The sequence below is a fragment of the Equus caballus genome, chromosome 10 (assembly GCF_041296265.1).
Source record: "Equus caballus isolate H_3958 breed thoroughbred chromosome 10, TB-T2T, whole genome shotgun sequence".
NCBI classification, from domain to species: Eukaryota; Metazoa; Chordata; class Mammalia; order Perissodactyla; family Equidae; genus Equus; species Equus caballus.
In genome coordinates this window covers 51,120,093-51,144,483 of record NC_091693.1, presented here as the reverse complement: position 1 = coordinate 51,144,483, position 24,391 = coordinate 51,120,093, and the positions used below count along the sequence as shown (strand labels likewise).

The window sequence follows — 24,391 nt, the reverse complement described above, 5'->3', positions numbered from 1 at the left end:
TTTCACTGTTGAGTGTGATGATAGCTATGGGCTTTTCATATATGGTCTTTATTATGCTGAGGTAAGTTCCTTTTATACCTGTTTGTCAGGAGTTTTTACCATGAAAGGGTGTTGAATTTTGTCAATGCTTTTTCTACTAGTAGTGAGATTATCATGTGATTTTAATCTATATTCTGTTAATGTGGTATATTACATTAATTGACTTACGTATGTTCAACCACCCTTGCATCCTAAGAATAAATCTCACTTGGTCATGGCATAGGATCCTATAATGTGCCATGGAATTCAGCAATGGAACAGAATAGCCCAGAATTAAACCCACACATATATGGTCAACTGATCTTCAACAAGGATGACAAGAATACACAAGGGGGAAAGATAGTCTCTTCAATAAGTAGTGTTAGGACAACTCAATAAATGGTATGTAAACTGGATATCCACATGTAAAAGAAAAATGGATATCCATGTGGAACAGGACCCCTATCTTACACCTTACACAAAAATAAACTCAAAGTGGATTAGAAACTTAAATTTAAGACCCAAATCTGTAAAATTCTTAAAAGAAAACTTAAGAGAAAAGCTTCTTGACATTGGTCTTGCTGATGACGTCTTGAATATGACACTAAAGCACAAGGAACAAAGCAAAAATAGACAAGCTGGACTACATCAAACTAAAAGGCTTCTGCACCACAAAGGAAACAATCAACAGAATAAAAAGGTAACCTACAGAATGGGAGAAAATATTTGCAAACCATATATCTGATAAGGGGTTAATATGCAAAATACATAAGGAGCTCCTACAACTCAATAGCAACAACAATAGACTATTTTAAAAATGGGCAAAGGACTTGGATAGACATTTCCCCAAAGAAGACATAGAAATTGTCAGCAGGTATATGAAAAGATACTCAACATCACTAAATATTAGGGAAATACAAATAAGAACCTTAATGAGCTATCATCTCACACCAGTTAGGATGGCTATATAAAAGAAGGTATTGCGAAGATGCAGAGAAATTGGAACACTTGGATAATGTTGGTAGAAATAAAAGATGGTACAGCTACTATATAAAACACTATGGAAATTTCTTTAAAAATTAAAAATAGAACTACCGTATGATCAAGAAAGCCCACTTCTGGGTATACACCCAAAAGAATTGAAATCAGGATCTCAAAGAGATGTCTTCAATCCAATATTCATTGCAATGCTATAGACAACAGCGAAGTTATAGAAACAGCCCAAGTATGTATTGATGGATGAAATGTAGCATGTAGGTACAATGGAATATTATTCAGCCTTAAAAAAGAAGAAAATCCTGCCATTTGCAACAACATGAATGAACCTAGAGAACATTATGCTGAGAGAAATAAATCAGTCACAGAAGGACAAATATTGCATGATTCCACTTAATATGAGGCATGTAAAATAGTCAAATTCAGAGAAGCAGAGAATAGAACAGTGGTTGCCAGGGGCTGGGTGACAGGGAAAATTGGGAGTTATTATTCAATTGGTATAAAGTTTCAGTTATGCAAGATGAGTTAGTTCTAGAGATCTGTTGTACCACATAGTGCCTATAGTCAATAATAGCGTAATGTGCACTTAAAAACTTGTTAAGGGGGGTATATATGATGTTAAGTGTTATTAACACACACCCACAATGGGACACTAGGAAACTTTTAGAGTTGATGGATATGTCTGTTTCCTTGATCGTGGTGACAGTTTCACAAGTGTATGTCTATGTGCAAATTCATCAAATTGTATACATTAAATATGTGCAGGGTTTTGTCTATCAATTATGCCTCGATAAAGCTGTTAAAAAAGAGTTAATTAGATTCCACACAATTATTTCTGTCAATCCCTTAAGTTTTCTAGGAGGTCAGCCATCATAAACACTGAGGACAGGCCCTATGGCTCTATTTGCTCACTAGTGCAGCCCTGATACCTAGAACAGTGCCCACTGTATAGCGCCTTCAAGAAGATTTCCTGGATGAATGAACTTTGGATATATATGAATAAATACACAATGAATTTTCAAGATGTCTTCCTCAAATACCTCTTTCCCCATTGCTTTCTAATCTATATCCTGTTTATTTTCACCTTTTCAATTCTGCAGTTAGCCTGTTTACTGAGATATGTACTAATCTGAAGGAATGGCAACATTTTATTCTATCATTATCTAAAAATGTGAATTCATAGAAATCCTCTTCAATTATCTTTATTTCCCTTACCAGCTCTATTAACCCTGAAATTACCTTAACAGAGTAAGTCTCCTTTAGCGGTTGTATTTCCTCTTGGTTATCTGGCATCTTTAATATTTTAAGGAGTTTTCTATATGCATTTCCTCTTGTTGGATTCCTCAATAATATTATTTTCTTCTTAGCATTTACATCATTTTTAAGGTATTGATACAGTAAGTTATGCTGAGATACTAAAATTCTGTAACCACTCATGTTTTATCACTACGTCTTATATGACATTGAGGAAAAAGTCTACACTTATTACATCAAGATCCTCAACTATAAATACCTATCAGAGATTAATATTTGGGTTTGAAAGTCCTTGATTAAGCATGAGCACGAAAAGATATTAAATGACCTGATTCATTAATGTTGTTTAAAGTGTATGACTCTTTCTGCAGGAGCGTCAGTGAAATTAGAGCCCAGCTACCTGAAAAAACACAAACTTATTCCATACGGAGTGTGTAGGACTAGACAGAATCCCAAATTTTATATTATATTTAACTTTACGTAATGCCTCAAAGTTCAATGTAGAAACATATTTAAAACCCTGCCCTGATCTTTTTCAGTAAAAATGCATTTGTATGCAAATTATACTGTACAATGTACGCCTGAAAGTGTATTGCTCTGCATTTTTCCTAAGCCCCAGCAAAATAGTTAAAGGACGTCTGAAGGATGTTTGATTTGAAAATGCTTTTGAATAAGGATGCAAAATAAATTTTAAAACAATTTCTTCACGCCTGCCACAAGATTGGTATGTGGTATAAAATGGGCTCAATATTCCAAAGGCATTGTTTTCGCTGACCTTATTAGTGTACATGATGACTCATGGCATAATTTGTTCTACAGGCACAAGGCAATGTGGAATGTGTATGTTGTCACCAATATTTTGCATGAAATAGCGTTTTCTTAACCAGGTCAGTAATAGAAAGACCAGAGGTGAACGTGACTGTAGAAGACCAGAAAGATCACTCACCTTCAAAACTAGTACATGATTCAAATCTTTTCTCTGCTATCCACTAGGAGGAAAATTTGGATAAGCTTTAATTACTTCTAGAATTGGATTTCCTTACTCATAGATGTATAAAAAGAATTTAAAATTTATAAAAGTATGTTAAATAGTATGATCTAACCTTTTAAGGTGATCTTTCCAGTGAAATATTCATTTAAATTAAATTCAGAGGCAACTCCTCTGTCTCTAGACTAAATCTGATAAAGATGTGGCTAAATTTACTTGCATTATTCATTCTAATCTCTCGGGATTAGAGGAAGAGAGAAATGCTGAAATATTTCAAGTTCTTGTTTCCTTAAATAAAAACCTAGCACACCTGTAAAAATGTGAAGGCCAAATGACATGTGGAGCATCAACTATCTATATCTGGATTATATTAGCACTGATACTATGTTTAAAAAATCAATATTTAACATATATTCCAGTTAAATTTTCTTATGTGGATTTTAAATGACTTTACATAATTAAGCAAAGAAATTTGTAGTCATGGATATCACCATATTGGTTTTGATATCTACCATCTGTCAAAGTTTATTTGTGATAAAAATAAATAAATGAGTAAAAAAGAAAAATTTTAAGAGATTATTCTCTCAACTGTAAACTGGGGAAAATAGGCATTTTTTAATGACATTTTATTGGAGATACTCATTGAAAACATAAACAATCAACAAAAGAAGTAATGGCCACAATATACAATAGTTGGAGTTTTTTTAATGGAAAGTATATATTTAATCTCTAATTCATGCTTGTTCTTATTGAATGCTAAAGTTTCTTCCTCAGAAATTTGGTCTAACAGCTGTCAATAAAATAACTACTTGGAATTGTTACCTATCACACTTGATACAACAAGTAGCATCAATACAGTCAAGATGGAAATTGATTTGGGGTATTTCCTAGTAAATAATATAGTCTTTAATTCTTCACCGACTCAAAATTCTTAAAGTCAATATGAATCTGATTCCTGTAAGAATAGCTTTCTGATGTTGTACTAGTGACAAGAAAGAGGAAAAAAATCTATTTTCTTTTCAAGCTTAATTTAAATGGGAAAAAAAAGCTTGGGGTACAGAATTTTTTTAGTTAAAGAACGTAAATTTGATCTCCACCTAGGTATCTGCCATTACTGTGATTAAAATGTATGAAGTACAATGAGATAATATGCAGAAGTAAATAGATGTTATTCATTATAAGGGCACCCATCAAAGAAAGACATGAGATGTAAAACATTACCCCGACACTCACACACACCACATTTGATGTCAGTACACACTCACCCTTCCACCTGTTGTTCCTTTGCACACTGTATGTAATAGTTAATTTAATTTATTTGCCTTTCCAATTATAATGTATGTTTCTTGAGATCAAGGATCTTTTTTGTGTGTGAGGAAGATTGGCCCTGAGCTAAGATCTGTGCCAATCTTCCTCTATTTTTTGTGGGATGCCACCACAGAATGGCTTGATGAGCAGTGCTAGGTCCAGACCTGGGATCTGAACCTGTGAACCAGGGCTACCAAAGTGAAGCAAGTGAACTTAACCACTATGCCACCAGGCTGGCCCCAAGATTAAGGATCTTTTTCCATTCAACTCGTTATTCCCAGCTCCTAAATCCATACTTCAGATAAATTGGGTGTCTAATAAGATTTTTAAATAATGCATAAGTAAGGGAGAGAGAAGGGGGAAAAGGAAGATAGAGAAGAAAATATAAACTACACAAACCACAGTAGAAGTGTCTCCCCAGAGAGATATACATGAGATACCTTCCAGTCTAATGTTCTTTGTAAATTAACATTTCCGCATCTGTCAAATAATGCAAAAAAACAGGCTGCAATGACTAGAAAAGTTTAAATCTATCTAGTAAACCTGAAAAAAATGAACACATAATTTATTCAGAACAAAGCTTTGTTATTGGGTTTTAAAAAAATAGGTGCTTAATTGTTATTGAATATCTTCTTTTCTGGGTTATTCTACTTTTTCAATGCAGAAACCTCAGGCAAATGACATCGTCTCTGTGACTCAGAGTGCCTACGGGCAAAATGAAGGTAAAAATATCAGTCTTCCCTATTTTAAAAAATCACGAAAACCAAATGAGCTAATGTGAAATAAGGTGATGATCATGTTCTATTAAAAATATTTGACATGTTACTACCCTTCCGTCTGGCTATTTATATTCTTAAGATTACATTTGTATATCTAAACTCAGATAATATACTTTTGATTATGAGATAATATTTGACCAGGCTTATTAACCCATTTCTTTTTCACTAAATTATTTCATTTTAAATTCATAAAATAAGTTAATTTAGTGATTTATTATGGTGCTAAATCCATTACAAGTGTTTCGGAGGATGTAGTTACAGAACAGAGCAGACATTTGGTTTGCTCATAAAACCACACCTGAGAGCGGTTGAAAAATTCCTTTGACATCAGATGAAATCATTTCAAATCACAGAAGATTTGATATAATTCAACAAAGAAATCAAAGACTCAAAGAGAGGCGGCAGAAGACAAAATGAGGTGGAAATGTAATTATGAAAGGCAAGCTAGCAGATAGTTCATTTATCAGAGAGCACACCTGTGCAATTGCTGTGGTTTACATATGCATAATTGTAATACGATGTTCAAGAAGTAGAAGGATTTGTGCTGAGGAATTTTAAAGATAAATATATCTAGACCTTCAAGAATTTATAGACATTGGCAGAGGTTTTAATAAGCAGTGAGCTATATAGAAATATATACTAAACAAACTAAAGCGAGTTTTCCAAAACAATGATATAAATATATATACACACACGTATATATATACCTATATATACATATATATATTAGCCTTAGTAGCAAACGGTCTTGTCAAAAATTCTATTTGTATTTTAAATTTCTCATTGCACATATAAATATCCGTATAGAGAGAGTAAAGAAAGTACGTGTTTGATATACTGTCAACATCAGGCTGCATTTGCTTAATAATTTACTTACTAATATGCAAAAACACAATAAAAGGTTGCAAAGTCATACTCTATAAACCATCTGCAAAGAGTAAAGGAGAAACTTGGTCCAGCATGCAGAGTCTGAGACCTCTTAAAATAAGCTATGAATTACCTTTTTCAATCAGGACACCGGGGAAGAGAATGACTTCTTTTGAGTGTGGGCACTTTAGAATTCCTGGTGTCAAGTGGAAGCCCACAGGCCTCAGGAGCCAGGTTCTTGTCCCTTGAAGAAGTTCAGTGCATGCACATTAGATGCTTACATGCTCTTGAATGCAGCCTATTATAAGGACCACAAAGAAGAGATCAGTGGAAAAAATTTCTTACAGAAATAGGCATTACCCCAGGAGCCAGTTTTAGGCTGGGAGTAATAGAAAGATAAAATAGAAAGGTTGTGACCTTCATTCTTCATCTCCCTACAACTTGATGGCTTATTCTTGATATAAATCCTTCTGGCTAAAATATCGCCTTAAAAAAACATTAAAAACACCAGACTTTGGTAGGTGTGGGGAGGTGGAGGAGGGTTCCTGTGGAGCAGAACTCTGATTACACAGAGGGTGTCAGCTCTTCCTTCAGAACAAAATTTATTTTGTATGATTTACTCTTAGAGCCTTCTCTCTGTATCAATTCACCCTGTGAGCTCATCAATTAATTCAAGACATTTTGGAATCGGAAAGGAAAGTACTATTTAAATTGGATCCCAAAAGTTTGCTAATTATTTCTGTCTGTATGTTGATAGATTCATGCATTTTCATCTTGCTCGCATATGAAAATTCTGAAGCCACTTACTAAATGCTCCTAACAAAACCAACATTCTCATCTCAGGAGCATCCCAGTTATTACACAAAAAATAACTTATGTAATTCCTACTTTGCTCATTATCTTACTTTACTTTGCATTTAAGTATTTCTTTAGCTATTAATTACCCTGCTGTGTTCATGCTACTTAACTCGTTTTCATACCCACCTGCCCCTAACTCAATTCTCAGTGACTTCATCTCAGTCAACTGGTGGCAGTTCACACACACACACACACACAATGAGAATCATGACCCGCCCAATTTTAGCCCAGTTCATGGAATGGCTGAATTTATTTCACAATAGACCATATACATAAGAGATTAAACCATAACAGACCTTCGCAAGGCTGGAATCCACAGGACTCCCATGAATACACAAAAGATAAGTTTTCCCTTAATGGAATGAGCAATCTTCCAGCCATGGGAAGATTCTGAATCATTTTAACTAGCATATATATAGTGGGTATTTTTAAAGAGCTAACAATAATCTGTACATACTTCACAATTTTCTTTATCTTTAACCTGTTTTCTAAACCTATATCATTTTGGGTTTTCTCCAGGTAACGAAAATATTTACTCACCTGATGTCTTACTATGTTCCAGACATTGCTCCATGTGCTTTTAAAAAATAATAATCTAGTAACCATGTTGCTAATTTTCACATGCTCCTTGTATCAGAAGGGGCAATCCTAGGACATTATGAGATGATCTTGTCCCAATACCCGTCTAACCGCTGAGGAAATTAAAGACCCTGGACACAAGAAACCTGATGGATGCAGCTACACAGCCAGCAAATGGCAGAGCCAGATGGCTCAGACATCCCAACTTCTTTCCTGTTAGGGTAGGTAACTGGCTGCTTGGAGAGAAAGTCCTCTGTCAAGGCCACCATGGAGATTATGGATGCTGATGCTTAAGGGACCAGCAGGGGAGAATTAATGGAGTTTGGAGAGAATGTATTAGATGGGGAACCTAAGAAAACCATGAAAGCTAGAAGAAGAGAAACAGCTGAATATAACAGCAAGGGCAACAGATATTAGAATGATTAGCTTGAGCAACTCATTAATATCTTTGAGTGCTAAGCATTTGCTAGAGTTTGAATAGGCGAGTAAACAGATGACACGTATGGGCCACTTATTTTGTCAAGTGGCTTTTTATTTTCTTCACAGATGAATAAATTTAAACGAACTGGTCCCTAAGGTTATAGAGTCAATTGTGGAACCGGGATGCAAACAACTTTGCAAAATTTTGATGATAATTTCTACTCTGTCTAAGCCTTAGGGTTGTTTGAAAAACCAAATAAAGTAACTATATGGAAAATATCATTGAAAACTAGTTCTGATCTCCTTTTGTCTGAGACACAGGGATTTTCCTGGGCAGAGTGCTAAAAGCAGGAGGTCCCTGGCAAAGGGGGATGAGATGTCAGTAACCCTAGGTACTATGTAAATTTAATATATTATGTTAGTTGATAGAAATTCTGTTGACAGGGTCAAAGATATTTTGAGTTGAAAAAATGCAGTTTCTACCTCAAACTGAAGAGTATCTGGGATTCAAACCAAACAGCTTTGTGTCCTCAGGGCTAAAATCTAAGAATAATAGTTCTAGCATGACTGAGAGAATACCAACAGACAAGAAAGAGTGATGGATCCAAGACTATGCAGAGAAAAAGAATCTAGTTGATCTAGGAGAGAAAAAGGGGAGTCTCAGGAAAAACTGCATTAAGCCAAGCCAGGATGAATTTTTCTTAAACTGGGCATATATAATTTAACTTTATTTTTTTGCATTTTAATTTAATTCTGTTATTGTTTTCATTTGTTTTCAGACACTTCAACTACAGTAAAAAGAATGAAGAGAAGACACAGCAAAAGAAGCTCAAAAGTGAAATCTTCAAATCTTTATAAACCATAATTTCTGAGAAGTGAAACTAAAAATTCAAGAGTGGCGAAAGAGGACATGTTTGGTTTGGATAAGCGTTTAATCTCATGACCACTAGGTATTCGTTTATTATGATTTATATCAGAGTAAACGGATTTTCATCATGGCTCAAGAGATGTGAATTCTAGTCCCGAGTCCACTACTAACAATGGGAATGACACTGAGTCAATCAGTTTTCCTCTGTGACTTTCATTTGCTTCCTCTGTAGAGGAGGGTTTGGACTAGAAGATCTCAAAATTCTTTTCCAGCTCAAAAACTGTAACTGTAGAATGACAGAATTCAGATTCTGGTTATTTGGCTCTTGCTTTCCCTTTGTACTTCCCACCAGAAACATGACATCCTTGGCGTCTCAGTGAGATTGGGGAGGTGAGCTGCAAAGACTGGGCTGATATTTCTACAGAACTGAGAGATCTAATGCTGGACAGATCTTGCTTTGAATCCCGTCTCCAGGACTTACTGGCCAGAGGACGTTGGGTGGTGTAAACTTTTAAAGTCTAAGATTGCTTTTGAAAATGATAATTGTAACCAACTCACAGTGTAATTATAATGATTGAATGAGACAGTCTGATAGAGTGTGGCACATGTTAAGTGGTCCATAATTTTTTTCTTGCTTGTTTTCCTTTCCAGTTGGACTGACATAATAAGTAGCTTGTAGCTAAAAGACTAAACAATAATAAATGACTTGCAAAATAGTAAATTTCTGCTCTGCAGTCATAATGCATATTTATCCCCAGCCCCAACACACACATCACCTGTTTGTGTTCATCCTCACCCGTCTTTCTAAACCCCAGACTAATCTCTCCTCATAACAAATTTTAAAAATAAAGTGAAATAAAGAATACAAATAAGGAAACTATAGTACCACTAAATTTCCCTTTTGAATTTCTATAAATACTTGCTCCTAATGATTCCCTTGCAATTTCAGTAATTACTATAAATGATTTAAGTTAAAGCATTTTTGGCTCAATGACAAGAGCTACAGCTACTATGGCTATTTATTGTATGAACTGCTGCGAGCCGCTTCTCTTTTTTCCTCCCCACAGTAATGTTAATTTGTTCTGGTAGCAGCAGAAGAAAGCGATTGTCCTACCGTATCAGCCACTCTCTTGGCAAAGAACCACTTTAATTCCTCGTTGAATTTATACGGAATGCATTAGAAGAAGGTTCTGTTCTTGAGTGGCCCAGTTTACTCATTCTCTGTATTTACGCATCTAGTAATATACACATACATCTTCAGTATAACTATATAATTCATGTATATCACATACACATGCATATATGTACACATAAATAATGCTTAAAGAATAAATTACTATGTCTATAGGTGTTAATTTCATTTAAAGCACATTAGCACTGTTAACACCTAGTACACTGTCCTAATTTGAGGAATCATTCTCCAAAGGGGCTGAACAAATTCCAATTTGCAGTACCAAGCAGGGTCATAGGGAAAGGGTTATCATCTTTTTAATGAGTGGTGCTCTGACCCCTTCATTCAAGGTCAGACTGTGAAAATGTTAAAAGTGACCCATGAGGTATGAATATTCATTTGACACATAGATATACACACACCAATCTTTGTTTTCATATAAGTTACTGGTGTGGCAGAGATTTCTCATTAAAAGAGAATTTTTGTGTTTGAAATCTGTTGCTAGCTTATCAAAGCACCTGTCTGCTTTGACAATACATATGGCATTCGATCCAGAATGCCACATGGGTATCACTTTCTGGATAGGCTTTGGCACTGTGAAATACACACCCAGGATCTGTCCCTCCTGAAATTTCATTACAGCTTGCAATCTGTTTTATCCGTGTCCAAAAGGCCTTCACGCCGAGTTGAGGATCCATGGGCTGGGCATGAGCAATAGCTCTGTCCCCTCCCTACAGGGTGATCTTCCTACACCGCTACCTGGCTCCAGCCTCTGTCTTCTCTCGCCTGAATTGCTGCAAGAGCATTCTGACTGGTCTGCCAGATTCCAGTCTTGCCTCCTCAGATACGTTTTCCACATGATGGTCAGATCTGATCGTGTCTCTCTCTTGCCTGAAAGCATTCAAAACGCTCAGGATAAAGTTCAAAATTATTACCACGGCTGAGTCATCCCCTGGTGGTTCTGTCTTGTTGCCTCTCTGCCTATGATCTCTGCTCCAGCCGTACTGAGACCTGTGCAGTGCCCAGAATTAGATACGAGTGTTCTCGCCTGCAGGTCTCTGCACCTTCTACGCCCTCTGCACAAACTGCTAGCTCTCCTCCCTCAACCTGTCCGTCTAACTCTAGAGCTTCAATGGGTGAACTCTTAGCTTCTCTCCTTTAGGACGAAGGAAGTCCTGTAGCCAGGGCTCCCTCTAAGAATCCTTTCTTGACACGTCCCCAATCTATTCTCAAGAACTCATGATTCGTCCCTAGATGATATCATAGATCACTTCCTCATATGTGCTTTATCATTAAAATTCTTGGCTCCTGAGTGAAAATGTGGGAGTGGAATCAGCATATGGGAAAGTATATGTGGAACAAAAAGTGAAAATATAAGAACATGTGGGAGTGGAATTTTGTCCTATGATTTGTTTTCATTTTAGGCTGGGCCCAAAGAATAAAAGAAGTTTTCTAATCCAATCTCCTCCCTTCAGCCAGGCTCAGTGAAAACTTTTCTGCTGCCTGACATTCCAAATGTGCTCTGGCTATGGATCTGACTATCACATTTCCTAGTATCTTGTTCTAATTGTACTCCAGTCCATCTCATCTCATCCCGTCCCTTTAGGGTCATCTGTCCTCCATCCTTCGTTCAGTTAGAGCAACTTCTCAGTGGCTGGGAAAAATTTAACTGGTTTGGTTAATCTAAATAGATTCTTTCTGCCCCTATTCATGTCTGTTGAGAACATATAGAAAATGCGTCTGGTACCCAAGATCTAGACTCTAGATTACACTATGATAAATATCCTTCAGGCTTAATTTGAGTCTCGAGGAAGTAAACAACTAAACCAATGAAACTTCTTAGAAAACATGTTCTCCAGAAGATGTAACCCAAACATTCTGCATTCACATCTAAGGTAACATTTTCCCTTCAGAACAAATGTGTTATGTTTGCCTTTCTTTGTGGAACCAATAGGCATATCCTGATGAATTCCCCAAATAAAGGTAATAATAGCTTCACCTAGAAGAAGATACAAAACTATCAGAAATTCCACAAGTCAAAAGTGTCTTGGGGAAATGTAAAGAAAAACATTGTGAAGTCACTCATCAAAGCCCTCACACTAGGTTTGAAACAGAAAAGAAATAGGGAAAGAGAATTTCAGAACATCCTCTATGTCCCAGTGAATCCCAAGCAGTGTTTTCTAATATTACGGAATTTGGGAGATGATTTCAAACTTATCAGGCCTACTTCCCCTTTTATTACAAATATTTGACATCCTCTCCACTATCCTGAAATGAAATTCGTAGATAATAGAATCTACATACAATTTCAAGAATCTTTATAATGTCATGACATGTAAAAAAGAAAAAAGAGGTATGTAATTTATCATAGAGTAGTGTGCGGTTTACATGTAAATGCTTCAGGACAACTGCACTAGAATAGAAAAGGTTAAGTGGTCATATGCTTACATCCATTAGAAACACCTTAAATAAAAGAGCCACAAAAATTTGCCAATTTAGGGCTGTTTTATTGCCTACTCAAATTCCAGCATGACTGGAGTGTTGGTAATGTGATTTTCTGTTACATGATAAACAATTATTTTAAAGTTCTGAACGAAATAAAACATAGTCTTCCCAGGAGTTGCCCAATATGTGCATTCCAGGTAATTCAGCACACAGTATGATCCTGCAAAAAATTACTTGTGTTTTTATGTATAAAAGAGTTATCTTCTAGACTCAGAAAATTAAAGTAGGTTTGTGACTCACAAAAATATCTAATGGGATATTTCAAAATCCTGCAAATATTAAGACAACTTTTCAACCTGTAGTTTTTCCTGCACAATGCTGGCTAGCTAGCAACCCAGGTCACTCCTCCCAAATGGCTGTCTTTCCTCCAAACTTGTGACAACAAAAAGTGCATTTAGAAATTTTCAAAACGTCCTTTGCAAAGAAGCTCCATCCACACTATGAGAACCATGTCTTAGGTTTTCCAGAAGGGATTGCCCTTCCTATGCCTGAAGCCGTGCCCTGTGCTGCCATGGTCCCCCAGACGGCAGAGTATCCTCACTCCACTGATGGCCAATGGCCTTACTCTCAGGGTTCGATTCTCCACAGCATGATCAGATGCACCCCAACAGCTGGTTCACCTGTGGTGTCTTTTCACACAGTCCCACATATTTCAAGAGGGCATCCTCTCCCCTCTATGGTGCTACCTAAACATCAACAAGGAGATCCATGGGAACATCCTCTTGATTTGGAACTATATTTCTTCCTGAAGCTCTTGCCAATCCTGTAGCTCCGACAATTTCACTCGTGGTCTCCCACATCTTGATCTTGAGGCTCCTTCTCCCATGCACTGGATGCAGTACCCCAGACACACTGGATGACTGCCTGTTCTCTTTCTGAGATCACGTTCTCATTCAAAAGTAGACTGCGTTCTGACTCTGATGTCTTCCCTGTCTCTTAATAAGCTTGTATTTATTTTCCCAAAGAGACAAATCTATGCCTACTCAGGGATTGTCAAGGTGAGTCAGTGAACCCTCAGTGAACTTTCATTGAACACTGGATTGAATCATTGAATGCACGATCCTGGTGGCTAGTACTGGCCAGAAGTTTCTACTCAGACAACACCATTCCAGGAATAGTGTCCTTAGCTTGCTTTCGTTTTTCTGAAGTCAGCTCAGGGAGGGGCCTTTCTATGCTCCAAACAAAATGTCACAACGACTTAGCATGTTCAGTCTGTTCCATGCTTTTATTCTCTTCCCTCCCTAAGCAACATCTAAAAATAAGACATTGATGTAAACTGGGAAAATACCACACTGCTCCGTGGGCAAGTCTAACCCTACTTTGCCTAAGCCCAGGACAACATTCCCCTTGGAAGAAAAATCTGATCATGATATAAGAAGAGGAGAGAAACAATTAACCATGTGCAACTGCACTTAAAGTTATCATGAGGCATATTCAAGACAATTAACATGATTTACCAAATTAGTTCTGGAATAGCGGTTTGGTCATAAAACTTTCCTATCTATTTTAGGTGGAATTATTTTTTTGCAACTGTAATGGGGCTGGGGGGAAAACATTCTTTAAACTAAGATTTTCCCTTATATATTTTTTAGTTATATTCCTGGTTTCTCTGGGGAAAAATTTCAACTTCTCCCCAACCTTTATATCTTGGTGAGCAAACACAAATAAAGAGAAGCCACATCGTCCGCTGCCTTTGTTCTGTGACTTGAGTCTGTGAACATTTTTCAGTTAATAGTTGCTGCCTGCTGGCGTGAGCAAGTGTATTTCTTAATCTAGTTCACACGATTACTGCCCAAAGAGAGATCACTCTGTTTTTGCTTAATTTTGCTAAAGAGGCCTGTGCTTTTCAGGGTGGAGCTTGGAAAGAAAAACAGCAGGAAAGCCAAGCACACTTAATGAAAACACAGCCCACAGCTCAGAGTTTCACACATCGGTGGAGCTCCTGCAGTTCTGTCGCTCCCGCCATCCAGAGGTATTAGACCCGCCGGCCGCCATTGTAGGCACAAGTTCACAGCACAGTGAAGGAGGAGACATTCTCATTACCCGGCATTCGACTCCACTGTGTTATCAGGGGATGTGAAATAAAAGGATTTCAGTTTATCTTTTCTTAACAAGAAAAAGCCAGGCATCCATACGGAAACTAATCCCTCCTAGTTGGCTTTTTCTAGAAGTATAGAAGTGACTATAGCAATTATTATTATTATTGTTGTGATTTATAAAAGTCTAGTATGTGTCATGCACAATACTTAGTTCTTTACCTGTATTAGTTTTATTTCTTACCTCAACTCTGCAAGGCGAGTAGAATGAAGTAAGGAGAGTATTTTGGGGAAAAAGGATCTTCGTTGCTTTTAAATTACATCCCACTTTTAACAAGTTAGAATTTTATTCTACCCTAATGTTAAATCTTAGCCTGATAACATCTATAATACTATCTTTTAAATTTTGTGTATGAGATTTAGAGCCATATTTCATTTATGTTCAATTGCTTTAAATGAATGGATTATAAATCTTGATATAACATTTCAACATTTTGATTTAGGTGATTAGATATTCCATGGGGGGGAAAATGTCGGACGACATCTATTCACATGATCTAAATAGAAGTCCAGGCAATAGAATAACTGTTCCATTTTTTGAAAAAAAATTCACTTTACTTTGTAATTGTAAAGAGTAATGTGGCAGCTTAGCCTAAAAATTTCACTTGCAAATATTTTCTTTTGAATGTAAAATTCCCTTCAATATCATATTTGAAGAGTTTTTTTACTCTATGCTTTTAAAAATATTTTTGTCCATTTAAAATTATAATGATAATAAGTATAAAAATGCAGCTTATCTAAGAAAAAAACATTTGAAACTAAAATCATACATATAAAGCCAAGGACATTAATAATATGGAAACCACCTGGTGGGATTAAAAATATAAAAAGAAACCAAATTTAAAAATGTATTCTCTTGGGGGCCGAGAGGTTAAGTTCGAGCGCTCCACTTTGGTGGCCCAGGGTTTTGCCGGTTTGGATCCTGGGCGCGGATATGGCACTGCTCATTGGGACACGCTGAGGTGGCCTCCCACATGCCACAACTAGAAGGACCCACTACTAAAATATACAACTATGTACTGGGGGTATTTGGGGAAAAAAGCAGGGAAAAAAGAAAAAGAAGATTGGCAACAGTTGTTAGCTCAGGTGCCAATCTTTAAAAAAGAAAAAAAGGCATTCTCTTTTCCTTTTTTTTTGGAGAGGAAGATTGGCCCTGAGCTAACATCTGTTGCTAATCTTCCTCTTTTTGCTTGAGGGAGATTGTCACTGAGCTAACATCTGTGCCAATCTTCCTCTGTTTTCTGTGGGATGCTGCCACAGCATGGCTTGATGAGCAGGGCTAGGTCCACCTCCAGGATTCAAACCTGTGAACCCCAGGCCACTGAAGCAAAGTGCACGAACTTAACCACTACACCACTAGGCCAGCCCCAAAAATGTATTTTCTAGTCTCTTAAAAACTCATTTACCATTCAACTAATCAATTGTAAGGTATTTTATAATTTTGATGTGTTATATTATATCTTTAGAGTTATTATTTAGGTTTTCTGTAGGTGATACATGCAAACCATGAATTATTTCCATTACTGAAAATTTTAAGCTAATCCTAAAATCATTGCAGAAATAGTACTTTTAGTATAATTCTTAAAACTGCATTTTCCAGATTTCAGAATAGAGAATTCTCTGTCTTCAAAGGCATTTCCCAGACCAGCATAGCAGGGAGTTTTGCCCATCAGTTCTGTCCCAGTTCATATAGACACTGATGGAGGGAACTGAGAATAAGACATCACCCATCAAAGTCCCCATCTCAATGCTATCAACTGTTGCAACAATTTCTGGAATTTGTTAGCACCTAAGTAGTTGATTATCTGTACATGGCCTTCTGAAAAACATATTATTATTTGGAATCAGTTTTTCTTACCCTGCTACACCCCAAGAGCAAAGACTTCAAAGTCTTGTGTGCAGGTAGCTTCATCATGGATACCAGGCAGAGGGACAAGGGAGTGAATAGGGAGAACACCAGAAGGAGGGAAAGCTGATCAAGATTGCATCACTGCATTGGCCACTGCTACTGGCCACTAGTGCATGCTCTCACCTGGACCTTCTGAGGAGCTTAAGAAATGCATCTCCAAACCATCCACACAGGAGACAAAAAGAAGAAGCATTATCATGAACTTGGTCTCCCGTTGATGAAGATGCCCTCATGGACATTAATATCCTCATACTTCCAAGTTGTATATTAGTGAAAACCAACTGTGTTCTTTAGCAGGTCGTAAGAGGCAGCATCTAAGAAGCCCCAGGACAGGAAGCAAGAAGTGGACTGTGCAAACCACAGGGATGTGCTCTCAGCTTGCACCTATTAGAACCTGGATGAAGGCTGTACTTAACTAGTCACCACTACACCGGCTGAAGTTGGGGCTAAGAGGATTTGAAGTGATGGAAAGAGGAGTCCAATACCATTTTAAATGACTCAATTTCTTTCTTACCTTTAACCAGGAGCCTACTTAAATCAAAGATACAATTGCAAAAAAGATGACAACTTGCTAGCATTCATGTCATAGTAGTTATACCATTAATGTATAGAGATGTGGCAAATAATCAACCTCAACTGGGTCTAAGGGGAGATTATTAGTATCATAAGACTCATATAATTTAATGCTATGAAAGAAAGCTTATCACTAAAGCATGGGGCAGAGACACAACGCAATGCCTTCATCAAAGTAATTTCCCTGTTGCATATTTCATATTTTACATACATTATTTGGCTTATAATATTCTGCTTAAAATAAAAGGTCCATTAAACTCATTTTTATTCTCATATAACTTGTTTTTCTCCTATACATTATGAGGTGTTTTGGTGGTTTTTTTTTTTAAGAGAGAGACAAAGACAGAAAGAAGGCAAGTGTGCATACTTAGAGAGAGAGAAGAAGAAAGAGGAAAGTTACAAGTTCTTTCTTGGGATTTTTTTCTTGAAAAAAGTGTTAAATGTGAAATAGCACCATGAAACACTTTACAGCCCATTCAGTTTCTTCTGGAAAATAATAGTTGGATTGAAATGAATACTTTAGAAGATATTTCATTTCTTGGCATTTAAAATCAATATTTTTCTCACTGTCATGAATATTTTTGGGAGAAGCCCAGGCAGCTATTTGTGTTCATTGGAACTGTGCCTCTACCGTAGGTGAAGATGGAACACCGTTCTCTCATTGTTAAGAGCTTAGTAGCCCTGAGCTAAAGGCTCTTATTCTTCATGTCACCACTGTGGTGGCAAATAAGAATTCTCATTTAGTTTCTAGTAAGCTCGTTTGTCAAGAAGACTGTATTTCAAGTTTATATAGATTTAAGGCAAACGAAAACTAGACGGCTAAATGCTTCTTTGGTCGTAAATTGCACTCATCAATTAGAGAAAAGTTAAACTAATGGGATATTAATTTTTCAGCCTCCTATTTCAAATTTTATTTTAAAAAGATGTGCGAAGTTAATTTAATTTTCAAATTGATTCTCCATTAGTGATAGTTTCAATGTGCTGCTAATGTGAAAGAGCACTTGCATGAACCACATCCTCAGCTAGGGAGATTTTAAATTCCCTAAACTTGACTGTGAATGTGAAAGTGAAAATACGTTAGCAGAGTGTTCTGCATGGCAGTTTAAAAAGGTGTTTTTAAGTAAAAGCTTTGAAATTGTTCTCAAGTCTTTCTTTATGCTTTCAATTTTAGCCTGAGTTGATCAAGAATAAAAAAAAGGTCATGCTTTGAGAAACTTTAAATCTGTCTCAATCTTGAAATGACAAGCCTTTCAAGCCAAATGACTAAACCTCTCAGAGGGGAGAAGTGTATGCTGGGTCCTTCAGTGCCTCAAACTTCAGGCTTCTTACGGCAGCCTCGTGTTACTGACTTGTGTAGCGTTATGAACCTTTGCTGAATTCAGATCATTTTCAGTTATTTCCCATTATCTTGGCTACCACTTAAAAATGCTGGACTCTAGCATAATATTTAGTATCCAATGCAATTAAAAATTCAGCAAAACCATGAACTTGCTAATGATGCAACAAACCAAGTCAACATGCATTATCCTGACAACCCTCACCGAATCCCCATTGTCCTCCATTTGCTTCCATCCTAGTTGGTGAAACAGTAAATGCTACTCTTTTGAAAATCATAAAAATTCATAGACAAGTCATCATAAATGTCATTTCTTTACGTCATTTCAACATACAGAGGTTTCATATTTTCTCAGCACCTATCAGATTTAGCTTATGCTGCCTAACTTTCGGTCAATATCCAATTGATTGTTTTTCAAGTTCTTGATCAATATTTTTTCACCAACCAATATGCTTCAAACATGTACATATTTGCATAACAATATGCAAATGAGCAAAAGAGTGAAAAATAAAACTCTGTAATTCTCTAGTACTTATTTCACTATCTGTTATAAATCTATTTTATTGGTCATATATCTGAGGAAATTTGCAAATATGTTTCTCTAATATCATTTTTGAATACACAAAAATTTCTATAGCAAGGAAAATCTTATATTATTTTTGCTAAATATTACATTACTTTTATGTAGAATCAAGTCTAGAACCAATCTCAGTAGACTTTATAGCTTAGAGACTATTGTCTCTTGCAAAACATGCTTAATCTAGTTGTGAATAAGCATCAGCATATGACCTGCTGTCATGGAAAGAATTTCTATGATCCACTCTCAAACTTCAGTTTACATAAAAGCACCCAGACCATCCTTCTGGCGAGACTCCCAGGAGCCACCATTTTAACTAGCCACGTGGGATTTAAAGAAACCTTGGAAGAACTAGTGTTTTGATTATATTTACATCGCATTCTATGTTCTTGCAATTTTTTCCAGCTTTATTGAGAAATAACTAGCAAATATAATTGTATACACAAAGTATACAACGTAGTGATTTGAAATACACGTGCATTGTGAAACCATTATCAAGTTAATTAACACATCCATCATTTCACAGGGTTAACTCTTTTTTTATGGTAAGAATGCTCAAGACTTACTCTCAGCAAATTTCAAGTATGTAAACAATATTAACTATTGTTATCATGCTGTATATTAGATCCTCAAAACTTATTCACTTATAACTGAAAGCTTGTGTCCTTGTACCCATTTCCCTTTACCCCTAGTCCCTAGAAACCATCATTCTAGTCTGTTTCTATAAAATCAACTTTTGTGTTTTTTTTTTAGATTGTGCATATATACTACATTTTCTTAATCCATTCGTACATCAACAGATGCTTAGGTGGTCTCTATATCTTGGTAAAAGTGAATAATGTTGCAGTGAACGAGGGAGTACAGATACCTCCCTAATACTAATTCTTTTATCCCTTTGATTCATAAGGAATAATAATGGGCCACAGGAAAATACTGTAATTAGCTTGCATCTGGAATTCAATGTGGTTCCAGAAACCAGTATCTCATTCACAGAGTACCTTTTTTTTTTTTCTAGGATTGGGGGCAGAATATGTCTATAATTTTAATATTTTATCTTTAAGCATCAATTATTGTATTTCAAAACTCAAGTCTACTGACAATCTAATGTGAGTTTAGACTACACTGATCAAAGTCCAGTGTCCAGAATAAGGCAGATGGTCATTCCTTTCTCTCTGCAAATATCAGGTTTCACCTGGTGCATTGTTTTCGGTTCTTGACACTGATCTTTAAGAACAGTGACAAGTTTATATACAATCAGAAAAAAGCACCAGTAAAATAGAGGAACATGAGCAGAGACATACTTAGTAATTTTGACTCTTAGATAAGCAGCTGTAATTGTGCCCTCAAAGTGGCTTTGACATTGATCATGCAGCTCAAAGATGAAAGTTACGAACAATCCATGCCAATCTGGGAGCTCAATATTTTACCTCTTCTTCTTATACACTTTCTAAGCTCTTACAATTATTTTGATTTTGGTTCTTCAAATTTTGGTGCTCTGGGGCAAAATCTATTTACTTCTTGAAAAATGAGGAACGTTCAAGGGAATTGGGGGCTCTGGGGTTTTTTTCTTTTTTTCAGAAGAGTAGGGATTCTTTTATTCAACATTGTATGTCAGAATTCTGAGTTACATACAACAGAGTTCCCTCAGGCAGCTTAAAAAGAGAAGAATCTGGGGGCCAGCCCTGGGCATACTAGTTAAGTTCAGTGGGCTCTGCTTCAGCAGCCCAGGTTCACGAGCTCAGATTCTGGAATCAGATGTACACCACTGATCAGCCATGCTGTGGTGGTGACCCACATACAAAATAGAGGAAGATTGGCACAGATGTTAGCTTAGGCCTAATCTTCCTCAAGCAAAAAAAGAGGAAGATGGGCAATAGGTGTTAGCTCAGGGCTAGTCTTCCTCAGCAAACAAAAAAGGAAAGAGTCTATAAAATGATATTAGGAACCTCACAGAATCTTACCAGGGCCAGAGAGCTGAGCTGCATGTTGTGCTATGGCAATAACCTTGATGTAAGACCCTGAAGCATGTTCTATGCTCTCCACTTTTGGCAGCAACCCCACAGTTTACTCCTACATGAAAGTCACTTGAGATCTTATGCCCCAGCTCAGGACAGTTCAGACTGCAAAGCCCACACAGCTGCTTCCTTAGCCATTCACAGCCTAACATAGGTCTTCAAGATACACGAGTGGTAAAGTCTGGGCCATGCTTCTCTGCCCAGCTACAGAGGAGACTGGTGAAGCAGGAACTCCAGCTTTTACTTGGTTGGGCAATAAGACCATAATGCAGGAATTTCCCTAACGTTAGAAGGAAGGTCTGAAGGTGGTGGGGAGGCTGAAAATGTGAGGAATAGTAACTCTCAGAAATAGGGCTAAAGGTTAAAAGTTACAAAGAGACAACTTCACCTCAACACCGGTGAATAGATCTCTGATATGTTATTTGTATTAAAAGAAACTTCACATTACAAAAATCTCATTAAAATGTGCTTAGACTGAAAACCAAAACAGGATAGGGACTAGAAAAGTTTGGACTAAAAATAAAAAAAATTATTTTCTTTCAGAAATTTCGATAATCAAGTTGCTTAGCATTAAGCGCATTTTATTATTGCAAGCTAATTATAATAGTTTATCAAAATAGTAAAAGAAAAAGTTTCTAAATATCACTAAGCAAATAACTGCCCATAAATCAAACTGAGAATCAATGAGCTTCCGATCATTAAAGTAAATTGCAGTACAGTTTACAAGCCTTTATGTTAAAAAAGGAATACACAAGGCGGGCTAAGCAGACAGCCACTCAGAAAAAGCAGATGTTGATTCCTATTCTCCTCACACAAACACTTTTTGCCTATGCACAAAAAACTCAATTTCAATGGCAGTTATATATATCCAACAGTAAGTGTCACATTGCAAATCACAGGCCCTCATTAACTGATCAAGCAGTATAAGGAGTGGCTGGGCCTCAAGGTTAAAAACTAATAATAGCTAATGATTTTTTTGTGCTTACTATGTGATGGTTAATGTTCTCTGTGTCTTATATGCATTCATTCATTTAGACCTTGCAAAAAACTCCATAAGGATTATCATTATCCCAATTTTATATAGAGGAACAAAAAGATAACGACAGATTAAATAATTGCTTGGATAGCTAGCAATTGGCAGAGGCAGGATTTGAACAAAAGAAACTGGGCTCCCAAATCTGGTCTTGCTGTCATCACTATGGTCTATTGTCTCTAACCAATAACTTACTAAGTGACATGACCTTACCCAAAGGTAAGCCATGGCACTTTAATGTGTCATGAGTGAAGATGTCACATGAGCTTGAGCTTAATCTCCCTCAGGCCGCAGCAACTGTGCACTGTCAGAGCAAAAGGAGGAGATCTCTACTAACTAACCAGGGACAATGATCTCAGAAGAGAAATCATTCTACACTGTGGCAGCCACAGTAAAGTTGTCAAGCACACAGTGATGTTATCTTTGTATTATCTTTAGAGTGAAGAACAAATTCTTGTGGACACTTTTGCTGTTGACAGTGCTGTTGAGTTGATTCCGATTCCTAGTGACCCTGCATGGCCATGTCCTTCTTCCTAGTCTGTCTTAGTCTGGAAGCTCTGCTAAAACCTCTCCACCACAGGTGACCCTGCTGGTATTTGAAATACCAGTGGCATAGCTTTCAGCATCACAGCAGCACGTAGCCTCCACAGTATGACAGCTGACAGATGGGTGGTTCCCTGACCAGGAAATGAACCTGGGCCATGGCAGTAGGAGCGCTGAATCTTAACCACCAGACCGCCAGAGCTGGATTGTGGACACTTACAAGTGCCTTAACTTGTGAAGTAAAACCCTTCCACCCCTGCAAAGCTTTAGTAAACTCTGATACACACAGAGGCTTGTGTAAATGCCAGTCTTGTGGACGTCTAGGAGAGGGTTGAGTTCCAATGCATGGAGTGGAACTAACCCATGCACAATGAACTTTAGAAACTAACCCAATTCAGCAAAGACATAGCCTCTATCCATAGAGAAAGCTGAAAAGCTGGACACTGACCCCTGACCCCGCAACCCACTCCCATCCCACAACTCTGCTCCATATCCATGGAGAGTTTGAGATGGAGGCAAGGTCTGTCTTGTTCTAAACTAGAGTTCTCAAAGGACGTAGTACCTTAATTGACTTCCAAGTTACACTTTTAATTAACTTTATTCTAAAATGAAATGAAGGGCCTCAAGAGGTACAGTGCTTCCTGTTTTTGAAAGAGAATTCAATAGATACTTGAAGTGCTAAGAATTTCATCCAGTCAATCTCTAGGGTTCCGAAATTCTATAAATAAAGGGGAAAATTTTCACGTGCCTCAGCGTCGTTTAAAACAAACATGAAAATTGTTTTTTACCAATGAGGAGAATTCACATTCCAGGAGGAACTGATGATAATGTCATTTCATTGGGGAAAATTTCCTACGTTCTAAAAGTATTTGCTCTATCGATAGCCATCAGAGGCTTCAAAAATGATCTTCCTCATTAATGTTCATCGTGAATCTTAGATCCCAGTGATGGCATACGAAAGCAGCAAAACCAAAACCCAAACATAACTTTGCATTCCCTCTGTAATTAAAAAAAGCAAAATCTACAATTATTTCAACTCCAGTTTAAAGTATAAACAATGAATACTTCTCAAAGAAAAAGACCCTTTGTGTTATAGAAACAATTTGTTTAAATTTAGGAACAAAGCTGTAAATGTGAGAGAGAATCGATCTTCCTAAAAACCTAAGCCCTTGAACGCTAATGAACTGCGACAGAAGGAAATAAAGAAGAAAAGAAATGATAAAATAATTTTTAATTACTGGTTAATCAAAATGGACTTTTCCAAACGAGTCATGACACTGTCCTGCAGATATCTAAGCTAAGGAAAAACTGGCAGGGAACATCAAGGTGGTTTTTAATCTGAGATCTGAAAATAATCATATACAGAAGGCAACACACATATATACACACACATACACACACGCATATAGCACATCTGTAAATGTATTTACTACAAGTGTATGCCCCAAACCTTGAGGTTATTTTTTAATGGTTTTATAAACATATATATATGATGTATAAATAATATATAAATATAATATAAAAACATAAACTGTATGGTTCCAACAATATGTTAAAAACAATTAAAACCAATCAATAGTGACAAAAGTAGGAATGACGGTTGCCTTTGGTGGGAGTCATGGCTAGGAGGAGACTTGAAGCATCTGGGATGCTGACATTCTTCTGCATCTTCATTTGGTTAGAGGTTATTAACATGTG

The 24,391-nt window shown here is 36.8% G+C and overlaps 1 long non-coding RNA gene across 1 annotated transcript in view; it reads right to left on the bottom strand.

The window, feature by feature from the left end:
- The window catches only part of LOC111775490 (uncharacterized), a 62,779-nt gene that overhangs the window by 33,635 nt on the left and 4,753 nt on the right, over positions 1–24,391 (bottom strand). The window contains exon 3 of the long non-coding RNA XR_002811194.2: positions 6,344–6,508. This is a non-coding gene — a long non-coding RNA (uncharacterized lncRNA). The remainder of the gene's footprint in view (positions 1–6,343; positions 6,509–24,391) is intronic.